At 43.1% G+C, this 12,016-nt stretch overlaps 1 protein-coding gene across 7 annotated transcripts in view; it reads left to right on the top strand.

The window, feature by feature from the left end:
- The window catches only part of ENOX1 (ecto-NOX disulfide-thiol exchanger 1), a 614,655-nt gene that overhangs the window by 179,600 nt on the left and 423,039 nt on the right, over positions 1 to 12,016 (top strand). For 6 of the 7 annotated variants that reach the window (XM_057532923.1, XM_057532921.1, XM_057532924.1 and 3 more), the window contains one exon: positions 5,772 to 5,929. The gene's annotated coding sequence lies outside the window, so the exon portion shown is untranslated. Of the gene's footprint in view, positions 1 to 5,771; positions 5,934 to 12,016 lie in introns of all 7 variants that reach the window. The other variant, XM_057532919.1, reaches the window with a different exon arrangement.

Raw genomic sequence — 12,016 nt, 5'->3', positions numbered from 1 at the left:
AAAATAAGGAAAATTATAAGGAACTTTCTACTAATAAGCTATGCACTTATAAATGAGTTATTTGGGATATATTGGTAACACCTATGTAAGGAAAGTTAGAAAGTGTTATTTATGAAAAATGAACCTCTTTGCACACTAAGTACAAACTAGGTACTCTTGGCCCAATTAATCCAATACTTTGCGTCTTATTATCTTTGCCAGAGACTCTCCCAGCTTCCCAACAGAATTCTGACCGCCTCCACGGATTTCAACAAGCTCGCTAACACTCAACTATTTTCACTAAAATCTAGTTAAGATCCTGTTAACACTTTTCAGCGGGTCAGCAATGTTCTGTCTCTGATGGAAACACCCCACTTAACACAGAGCTATCCTTAGATAAGTGAAAGAATCCTATTGCAACTCTACAGGTCCTTGTCAGCTTGGTGTTGCCTTCAGAGCTCCTGGTAAACTGCTCCTTGACTTTTAAAAAAAAGTAGCTTCACATACTAAATAGTGTATTTTAAACTTTGGGTTTGTTTGTTTGTTTGTTTGTTTATTTATTTATTTATGGCTGTGTTGGGTCTTCGTTTCTGTGCGAGGGCTTTCTCTAGTTGCGGCAAGTGGGGGCCACTCTTCATCGCGGTGCGCGGGCCTCTCACTATCGCGGCCTCTCTTGTTGCGGAGCACAGGCTCCAGACGCGCAGGCTCAGTAACTGTGGCTCATGGGCCTAGTTGCTCCGCGGCATGTGGGATCTTCCCAGACCAGGGCTTGAACCCTTGTCCCCTGCATTGGCAGGCAGATTCTCAACCACTGTGCCACCTTTTTCAGTTGGAGGTATTTCCAGGGACTGAGGTTCACTGGCGATTCCTGTACCTCCTGCTCAACAGCCATGCAGGCAGAGAGGAGACCCCTTTATTTTATTTCTTTATTTATTTCATTTTTTCTTTTTTCTTTTTTTAATTGAAGTATAGTTAATTTACAATGTTGTATTACTGCTGTACAGCAAAGTGATTCAGTTATACAATCTTTTCCATTATGGTTTATCATGGGGTACTGAATATAGTTCCCGGTGCTCTACACTAGGACCTTGTTGTTTACCCATCCTATATATAAAAGCTGACATCTGCTAACCCCAGCCTCCCACTCCATCCCTTCCGCAGCCCCCTTTCCTTTGACAACCACCAGTCTCTTCTCTGTGTCCATGATTCTGTTTCTGTTCATTTGTGTCATATTTTACATTCCATGTATAAGTGATATCATATGGTATTTACCTTTCTCTGTCTGACTTACTTCACTTAATATGATCATCTCTAGTTGTATCCATGTTGCTGCAAATGGCATTATTTTGTTCTTTTTTATGGCTGAGTAGTATTCCATTGTACATACGTACTACGTCTTCTTTATCCATTCATCCGTTGATGGACATTTAGGTTGTTTCCATGTCTTGGCTATTGCGAATACTGCTGTTATGAACATAGGGGTGCATGTATCTTTTTGAATTATAGTTTTGTCTGGATATATGCCCAGAAGTGGGATTGCTGGATCATATGGTAATTCTGTTTTTAGTTTTCTGAGGAACCTCCATACTGTTTTCCACAGTGACTGCACCAACTTACATTCCCACCAACAATGTAGGAGGGTTCCCTTTTTGAGGAGACCCCTTTATGAGCAGATGAAGTAGTCTTGGGAAAGGACCAGACTTTCTGAACCACAGAACGTGTTTATACAAGTTCTGAAAATGGAATTTTGGAGTTTGGGTAGTCGTCTTTCAATCGGCTTGAGTGTAGGAGCTACAACAAAATATTATTTCATTCAACAAATATTTACCTCTTACAACGTGCCAAGCACTATAGGTCTTGTGGAGAAAGCATTGATCAAAACAGACAAAGCTCTACCTTCATGAAGCATATTTCCTTGTGGGGGGGGCAATATATTTTTAGGAGGAGAGTGCTATGCTAGTAATTTGGCTCTCAGGGAGAAAAGAGGCCTAATTTTTAGCATTTGCCAAGCATGGCTAATTTCAGGCTACCAGTGTGAATGGGAGTTGGGGAGACAGGTGTATAACCAGCAATCTGTTTTTTTTGAGGAAGCTCCATAGTGTTTTCCACAGGGGCTGCACCAATTTACATTCATTCTGACAATGCACAAGGGTTCCCTTTTCTCCATATCTCTTCAGGACTTGTTATTTGTTGTCTTTTTTGCAGTGCTGACTTTGACAGGTGTGAAGTGATACCTCATTGTGGTTTTGATTTGTGTTTCCCTGATGTTTAGTGATGTTCAGCATCTTCTCATGTGTTTGTTGGCCATCTGTAGGTCTTCTTTGGAAAAATGTCTATTCAGGTCCTCTGTCCATTTTTTAAACCAGTTGCTTGTTTTTCTCATGTTGAACTGTATGAGTTCTTTGCACATTTTGGATAGTAGCCCCTTGTTAGATATATGATTTGAAAATAACTTCTCCCATTCAGTAGGCTACTTTTTCAGTTTGTTCACTGTGTAAAAACTTTTTGTTTGATGTAGTCCCATTTGATTATTTTTGCTTTTGTTTCCTTGCCTGAGGAGATATATCTAAAACAATATTGTAAGACCGATGTCAAAAAGCATACTGCGTATGTTTTCTTCTAGAAGTTTTATGGTCTCAGCTCTTCAAGTCTTTAATCCATTTTTAGTTTTTTTCTGTGCCCAGAGAGAGATAATTAGTAGGCATCCTTTGGGCCCAGCCGCACACTCCCCCTCTGGTCACCAGAGCTATATGCTCTAGCGATATGCTTTTCTGTGGGCTCTGTGGGCCCTTCTGTTGTGGCGGGCTGGCTACTTTGGGTGTGCTGATATGCAGGGCAGACTCCTGGCTCGGTTGACTACCAGGCCCTGCCTCATGCAGTGGCTGCCAGCCTGCTGGTGGATGGGGCCAGGTCCCAGCTTGGCTGGCTGTGACGCCCTGAGTGTGTCTGGCGCTGGTGCCAGCCTGCTGGTGGGCAGGTAAGTCCCTGGCACTAATAAGCTAGAGGGAGGACTCCAAAATGGTGTTCACCATCGTCAGTGTCCTTGTGGTTAAATGAGCTCCTAAAAGTGGCTGCTGCCAGTGTCTTTGTTCCCAGTGGAGTCCCAGTTGCCTCTTGCCTCTCCAGGAGGCTCTCCAAGGTGAGCAAGTGGGTCCAAACCAGGCTCCTTTCAAATCACTGCCTCTGTGCTGGACTTGGAGTGTGTGAGATTTCCGTGTGCCCTTAGGAGTGGAGTCTCTGTTTCCTATAGCCCTCCGCCTCTCTCAAATGCAAACCCTGCTGGCCTTCAAAGCCTGATGTTCTGGGGGCTTGTTTTCCTAGTGTAGGACCTCCAGGCTGGGGAGCCCAGTGCGGGGCTCAGACCACTCGATCCTTGGGGAGAACCTCTGCAATTGTGATTATCCTCCTGTTTGTAGCTCACCTACCTGGCGGTGTGGGTTCTGACTATACCAATTCTCCATCCCTCTTACCTATCTCATTTCAGTTCCTTCTTTATATCTTTAGTTGTGGAAAATACTTTCTCCTAGTCTTCAGATCTTCTTCATAGATAGTTTCTCTGTAAATAGTTATGATATTGGTGTGTCCATGGAAGGAGGTGAGTTTGGGGCTTCCTACTCTGCCATCTTGGACACTCAAACCAGAATTAGCTTCTCTGTTACTGCCTCTGTCCCTTACTAGCTGTTTGTTTCCCTTTGCCCACGCATGATTAGCTCCATGGAAGTAGGGACATGCTATAATGCTTCATACCATTATACTCCTGGTGCCTAGCACACAGTAGGCACTCAGTAAATATCTGTGGAGTGAATGTTGTTATACCTTTCTCCATAGTTTAGTTTCCATAACTGTGAGATCTAAATAATAATACCAACTTTACAGGTAGTTTTGAAGAATAAATATAAAATGATGTGTACAAAGTGCATTGCACATCCAATATACAGAAAACATGACTACATGAAAGCTATAATTATTATTTTCCATATTCTGTGTCATTTAGAATTTTGATAAAGATTTTTAACATCCAGAAGGGAGGCTTCTTCATGGGAAAAATAATGGTGGCTAATTTTCATTAAGACTTTTTCACTAAGCACCATCTCTTGAGTAACTCAGAAATAGAGGACTTCCTCATCTAAAAGCCATGAAGTCCAAACTACTTTAACTGCATCACTGCAATTAGAAAGAATTTGTCCTACCCACAGTAATAAACTAGGACAGAAGCAAGAGAAACATGCTCTAGGAACTGACTTCCTACACGTAAATATTATTTACTGTGATGATTGTTGTTTTAAAATGGTACCTACTCTGGGCTTTTGGAATGAAAATGAAAGGCCTGCAGTGGTGTTAAAAGTAGAGGAGCAGAGACCGAACTGTTTGAGAGACTTACACTCAGTTGTCATGGTAGCCAAAAGCTCCCAAATAGATCCTTTCCTCCTGCCCAGATGTTTAACGGCTATAGTAACATGCCCTAGATGGTGACAGAGCCAGATATGAATGTATAATACCATTTTTTTTTTTGTCCTCAACAGTTTAGAAAATCTTTTTAACGCTCAGTGATGAATTTAGCTGGGAGTAAGCAAGTGAGAATTTGGTAGAACATCTGTGTTTCTGAAGTTTGTATTTTTGAGCTGTGTATGGATTCTCAGTTGCCTTTTTAGATGAATGTATTAATTTCACACATTTTAAAGAGAAATTCATAAAACCAACTATTAAGAGTATATCTGGGAATTGAGGCTACAGAATTTAAAACTGTTGATATGAATCTTTTATTTTCTCATGTTATGGCTTAGGTACCAATTCAGGCTAATGACTGTTAAAGAAAAGAACACATTAATTTGCAAGTCGCTCCTAAAGTTGATTGTTTTAAGAAAAGACCTTTGCCTTGATTATAGCTTTTCAGTAAGTGAAATTGTATGTACGTATTTTTTATTTTTTATTTTTTTTATTTTTGGCTGTGTAGGGTCTTCGTTTCTGTGCGAGGGCTTTCTCTAGTTGCGGCGAGCGGGGGCCACTCTTCATTGCGGTGCGCGGGCCTCTCACTGTCATGGCCTCTCTTGTTGCGGAGCACAGGCTCCAGACGCGCAGGCTCAGTAGTTGTGGCTCACGGGCTTAGCTGCTCCGCGGTATGTGGGATCTTCCCAGACCAGGGCTTGAACCCGTGTCCCCTGCATTGGCAGGCAGATTCTCAACCACTGCGCCACCAGGGAAGCCCTGTACGTATTTTTTAAGCGTATTTTATTTTCGCAAGATTTTTAATTCTTATTTTATACAAGAAAGCTAGTGTTAGCCCACATTTTCCTGTGAAAATACCTCTGATGAAGGTAAAAAGTATAACCTCATCTTACCACTGACTCTATGACCTAATGAAAGAATGTTAACTGAGGGTCATAATACATGTTCAAAGAACAGTTAACTTTTCTTGAGAAAAAAAATTTAATGTTCAGTTAATCTGCATGAAGACTAATGAACATGAAAGTCTAATACATAAAAGAAATAAAGTATTTATTGCAGGTTTTTTTTTTTTTTTCTGGTGGCTGGAGGGTGGAGGAGAACGGGGGACAATAAGGATTTTGTAAGGAGATCAGAGTCAGATAATCAGGGAGAAAGAAAAGAGTAGGAGAAACCGATGGAAAAAAAATGTAACTAACTCCTCCTACCTGGTATTACGCCTAGACCTTTACCTCACGTGGGTCCTCATTCCCCTTCTCTCTCAGTAGCCACATAAAATCCTGCTCTCTCAGCCCCATTGACCCAGGTATGCTACGCTCCCCTTTCTAAGATACGCTTTGTTTCCCCAGCTGCGCGACCAGCCCCAGAGAGGCAGTGTGTCTCTGAGTCACCTGAGCTCCGTGCTGCTGCCTTCCTGCTGTCCATCCACCTCTCTTCACCTCTGACCATCTTCCTAGTGTCTGCAGGCTCTTCTGGGACGACTATCTCAAAGGGAAGTGCCTCTCAGGTAGGTAAGTCTTTTTCACCTCCCCTGTGGATCTTTGCAGAGTGCAGTCTGATGATCTCTTTAAGCAGAAGTTGTCCTTTTAGGGCAGTGCAGTTTAATAGAACTTTCTGCAGCCACAGAAATGTTCTGGGTCTGTGCTCTCCAGTATGGTAGCCAGTAGCCACTTGGGGCTACTTAGACTTAAATTAATTAAAATGAAATACAATTAAATATTTATCTCCTTAGCCACACTGCCCACATTTGAGGTGCTCAGTTGTCACGTGCTGCTGGTAGCAGCTGAATTAGATGGTGCAGCTTTAGAGGAATCCCAGGTCTGGTGGGAATGGGCCAATTCTGGTCAAGTTCAGATGGGTGGAGAGAAGCCCCAGGGAATCGTGGTCTCAGAGGAAAGCCACGGTGGATTCAAAGGTCCAGCAACTGTCTGTTAGCCAGGCTTCCTGCAGCAGGCTGTCTTGAAGGGAGACTGGAGCAGGGCAATTCCATGGCCTCCACATGGCCCAGCTCCCAATAAACAGTGGTGTAGCCTCAGGTGTGGAATTTCGAGTTAGGCCTGGGTTTGTTGGAATGTTGGCTCCACCAGTAGTTAGCTATGGGACATAGGAAGTTACGTAAATTCACTCAAGCTTTGTTTCTTCATTTGTAAAATCAAGATGATAATACCTGCTTGCCAGGGCTGCGGTGTAAATTCAGTGAGGTGATAGATGGAAGGCAGCACAGTGCCTGGCATATCCTAACCACCTACTGTATCAGATGGAAATTAGATGCTGTAGGTCCTGTGTGTCAGCCTCAGGCCCTGCTTCCTGCAGCTTAAACAAAATACTGATTAGCCTTTTGAACTGAAGTACTAAACAAACAAGAGACTAATTCAGGAATTGTTGCTACATTGCCTGTAATTTTCAAACACATTATTTTATACAAATATAAGTCTCCTTATATGGAGATGCTGTTTTGAAGAATAATGCGTGTGTGCGTGTGCGTGTGTGTGTGTACAGACTAATCTTTATTCACACAATTACACCAGGCAGGCACTGGTAACAGTGCATGTGGAAAGGTGTCCTTGACCTCTGTTTGTGGACCCAAGTCAGCTGCTATTTTCATCACAGACATTCACACTTGCTCATGATTGAAATTGTCTAGTCCAAGGATCGTACTACATTCCTGTGGTCCGCATTCCAGGTTGCAAAGGGAGGAGAAATATTTTAAAGGGCAGATTGTCTGCACATCTTGGGAGTTTCTTCTGCCTCCTTTCCTTGCAATTCCACATACTTGCACCCACGCGAGAGCAAATGGGGTTGGTGTTGATGGGACTCCGTAAGAGAGAATCGACTGGCTGACCTTGCAGAGATCCTGCTGGAACTTGAAGATATGAGGATCAGACTGTGGTCCAAAAACCCAGATGGTTTCAACTGGCTGAACTTCTAGTTTCAGCGTGCTTCCAAACTCCATCTCTCAGCTTCTGTGCAAAACAGATCGTATATTTTGACAAGAGGAGAAGGGGGAGGAGTTCAGATGACTAATATTTACGGAGCATCCTCACTATGAATTGAGTTTTAAATAGTCAAGATCTTCCCCTGGAGGAAGGCTGACGAATTGTTTGAAAAGGGGTGCCTGTGCGTGCTGGAGTGGGGGAAAGCCACAGAATTACAAATCCAAACAGGTCCTCAAGAGCGGGGCTTCCCCACCCTCCCGCTCTGATTCCTGCTAAGCAGGAAACATGTTCTGTAGCTCCTCCCAGTTGACTTCACCTTCCAGATAAGCTTTGAAGGTTTTGAAGGGCTGCTTTTTTTATTTTAGGGACTCTGTCCCCTCCCCTGAAATCTGGGCTGTCTTGTGATTGTTTCAACTAGTAGAGTACATCTGCTAAAAGAAAAGAGGCATCTCTTTTTTTTTTTAATTTATTTTAAGGGTTTCATTTTAAGGGTTTCACTACAGACAGGGTAACCAAGAGAAGGAAATTGGGGAATTTGCAGCTGACAGACTTGGAGGGACCCTCCTCTAGCGGTCTCGCAGACTCTCTCTCTGCTCACCCCATCCCCAAACAATTTGATTTCTGATCCATCAGTGGGTAAAGCTGTGGAATTGTTTCTTTATTTTGGTCCTTTTCCCTGGAAGTATGTAGACCTGAAGGTGCACTCTGGGCAAAACAGTAGAATTCCTTTGCTGTCTGCAAAACTGTCGATCCACACAACCTGCCGGAAGGTAAATAGGTGAGGAAGTCATCCAGGAAGCAATCGCTACCAGACCCTAGACTGCTGCCCTCCTCTAAAACAATTTTTAGCAAAAATTTTAAACCAAGAATACTAGCAGTTCTTGGAATTCGTTGGTATTTATTCTGTTAATATACGAAACAGTAGCCAAATGCTGTTACTGAGTAATTATTCTGAGAGGTACTACTATTTTTGAGAACTTCAGTGACGTAGAACAGTGGTCTGCAGACTTTTTTGGCACCAGGGACCGGTTTCATGGAAGACAGGTTTTCCACAGACCGGAGCGGGGTGGGGGATGGTTTTGGGATGATTCAAGCGCATTACATTTATTGTGCACTTTATTTCTATTATTATTACATTGTGATATATAATGAAATAATTATACAACTCACCATAATGCAGAATCAGTGGGAGCCCTGAGCTTGTTTTCCTGCCACTAGCTGGTCCCATCTTGGGGTGATGGGAGACAGTGACACCCGACGTGAGTTGCTTAGGTCCAGTCTACTCCGTGTTCTCGTTTTGGTTGCTGTCACTGCAGAAAACTCTGCTTCACAAAGACAGGGTGTTGGAAATGGAAGCAGGCTTTTCAGTGCTTTTGTGGCAATCTCAGGATATTCTGCCTTGACTTTAATCCAGAACATATGGAGATTGGAAGTTGTCTCAAACATACTTTTAAGGCCACCGTCATTTGAGATCTCAAGCAGTAGATCCTCTTCTAGCACGGACAAAGTCGATTCACCTGGCTTATTCACAAATGGGTCACGGATCCATTCCTTCCCAGTCTGGGGATCTTTTGTGGTTGGGAAGTAATGCTCAAACTCTTTTGAAAGCTGCAATAGGTGATAGAAAGAAGGCCCTGGTTCATTCTCTTTGAAAATCTCTGCTACTGTTTGAAACATGTCAAAAGTCCCAGTGTTTACTCGTTGCCCCCATAATTCCAGTTTGGCTTTGAATGCAGCCACTTTATCTGCCGACTTGAACACAGTTGTCGTTCTCCCCTGAAGTGACAGATTGAGTTTGTCAAGCAGGTTGAATATGTCACACAAGTAAGCCAGTTTTGCGACCCATTCTGTGTCACTGAAATGTGCTGCCAGTGGTGACTGTTTTTCTAAACGAAATCTCTGGAGCGGCTCTCAGAACTCAGAAACTCTGACCAGTGAACTACCTTTAGAAAGCCATCTCATTTCTGTGTATAAGAGAAGACGTGTGTGCTCTGCGTCCATCTCCTCACAGAGCCGCGCGAACAGACGTGAGTTAAGGGCATGTACTTTAATGTGGTTGATAAGTTTAATCACATCCCGCAAAACGCTGTTAAGTTCAGGTGACGTTTTTTGGCTAGGCAGCACTTCTCTACAGATGACACAGTGCGTAGACTCACATTCAGAAGCGACCTCTTCGACCTGAGTAGTGAAACCAGAAAGCTGTCCAGTCATGGCAACCGTTCCATCTGTGCATCCACTGACACAAAATGACCAGTTCAGTTTTCCTGGTACGTAATCATTCGAAGACTTGAATAGTTCTGCAGCTGTGGTGTTGGTTGGCAACAAAAGTGCACGTAACATATCCTCATGCACATCCTCCTGAAAAACATATTGCACAAAACAAGCATTGTTGCCTCGTTGTGAACACTGGTAGACTCGTCAACCTGGATTGTGTACCACAGTGACTCATTAATCCTCTCTAACAGTTGTGCCTCAGTATCCTCTGCTATTTCGTCAATTCGTCTAGTTATGGTGCTAGCCGAAAGAGGAACACGTGCCACCTTTTGAACCGCAGCCTCTCCTAAAAGTTCATGACAAATGTCCTTGCAACAGGCAGGATCAACTCTTCACCAATAGTAAAGGGCTTCTTAGCTTTAGCAATGCGGTTAGCCACTAAAAATGATGCTCTCAGTGCACACACATTTGATGAAGTGGTGGCCGTCAATAATTGCTTCTGTTCTTTGTGTTCACATTTTTTCTTTTGAAAACCTCCAGAGGCTTGTCTTTTAATGCAGGGTGCTTGGCCCCCATGTGGTGGAACGGTTTTTAAAAAAATTTTATTTATTTATTTATTTACTTATTTATTTATGTATGTATTTATTTATGGCTGTGTTGGGTCTTCGTTTCTGTGCGAGGGCTTTCTCTAGTTGCGGCATGCGGGGGCCACTCTTCATCGCAGTGCGCGGGCCTCTCACTGTCGCGGCCTCTCTTGCTGCGGAGCACAGGCTCCAGACGCGCAGGCTCAGCAATTGTGGCTCACGGGCCCAGTTGCTCCGCAGCATGTGGGATCTTCCCAGACCAGGGCTCAAACCCGTGTCCCCTGCATTGGCAGGCAGATTCTCAACCACTGCGCCACCAGGGAAGCCCGGTGGAACAGTTTTGAAAGTTTCCAAACGGCTTCGCTGGATAGCTGGTCGCTGCATATTATACAAAGTGGGTTTGGAGAATGTGAATCACCCGTTGCAATGAACCCGTAATTTAAGTAGGACTCTTGGTATTTTCTTTGAAATGCAGCTTTCTTTTTGTTGGCAGTCTTAGAGTCTTCTGCTGTCTCCTCGTTGGGTCTTTCCCCCTTTTCAAAGAAGCTCTCCAGCAACGTTTGTTTTTTACTAATTTTGGCTAGGGTTAGCCTGAGGGCTTACCAAAACTGTGACTGAGACAAGTGCGCGGTGCGGGAAAGAGGCATGGACGGAAGTGGTAAATAGAATAATGGGCAGGCCACGTACAGACTAAAATAAGTGTTGGATTCTGACTTAAAGCCTGCTACCAGGTGCAGCTGTACAATTGAAGTACATCAACTCACTTGCCACTATAGCCTGCCACCAGCTGCAGCTTAATTGTCGCTTGCCACTCACTGGTAGGGTTTTGTTATGAGTCTGCAAGCAGTTGATTTATTATGGTCTCTGTGCAGTCAAACCTCTCTGCTAATGATAATCTGTATTAACAGCCGCTCCCCAGCACTAGCGTCACCGCCTCAGCTCCACCTCAGATCATCAGGTATTAGATTCTCATAAGGAGCACGCAACCTAGATCCCTCGCATGCGCAGTTCACAGTAGAGTTCGTGCTCCTGTGAGAATCTGATACTGCCACTGATCTGACAGGAGGTGGAGCTCAGGTGGTAATGCAAGCGATGGGGAGCGGCTGTAAATACAGATGAAGCTTTGTTTGCTCGTCTGCCGCTCACCTCCTGCTGTTCAGCCTGGTTCCTAACAGGCCACAGACTGGTACCGGTCCATGGCCCGGGGGTTGGGGACCCCCTGATGTAGAATATCAAATAGAACTTTAAGAATTTCTGACATTGTTTTTGTATGGGTACCCGGCAAAGGAATAATTATTAGCAACTTGTACTTGAGATTGATTTTCAGAGTGCTGAAGAATTGTTGACTTTATCAGATCCAAATTTGACTTTAGGAGAGTTTGTGATAAACAATAGCAGTTTTAGGACCTTTTCTCTGCAGAGAAGGATAGTAACCTGGCAAATATCAGTGCACCTTAAGTTGGCTTAATTGAATCATGTAGGCTGTCTTTAGCAAAAGTCTAATTCCTTTCTTTTTTTCTTCTTTTCTCCCTCCCTCCCTCCCTTCCTTCCTTCCATAATATATTTCATTAAGATTGCATTTTCAGCATAGAAAAATCTGTACCAATAACTTTTGCATACTGATGTAAAAATTTAAAAATCCAACCAATGGGGATATATGTATACATATAGATGATTCACTTTGTTATACAGCAAAACTAACACAACACTGTAAAGTAATTATACTCCAATAAAGATGTTAAAAATAAATAAATAAATAAATGTTAAAAATATGTAAATAAATAAAAAGCAACCAAACTAATTTTGAGGCATTAACTTAAATCACATACTAATAGATATACTGATGTTCTATTATTTACG

This window comes from Balaenoptera acutorostrata, chromosome 18 (genome assembly GCF_949987535.1).
Source record: "Balaenoptera acutorostrata chromosome 18, mBalAcu1.1, whole genome shotgun sequence".
Lineage (NCBI taxonomy): Eukaryota > Metazoa > Chordata > Mammalia > Artiodactyla > Balaenopteridae > Balaenoptera > Balaenoptera acutorostrata.
This window is presented reverse-complemented; position numbering and strand designations above follow the sequence as displayed.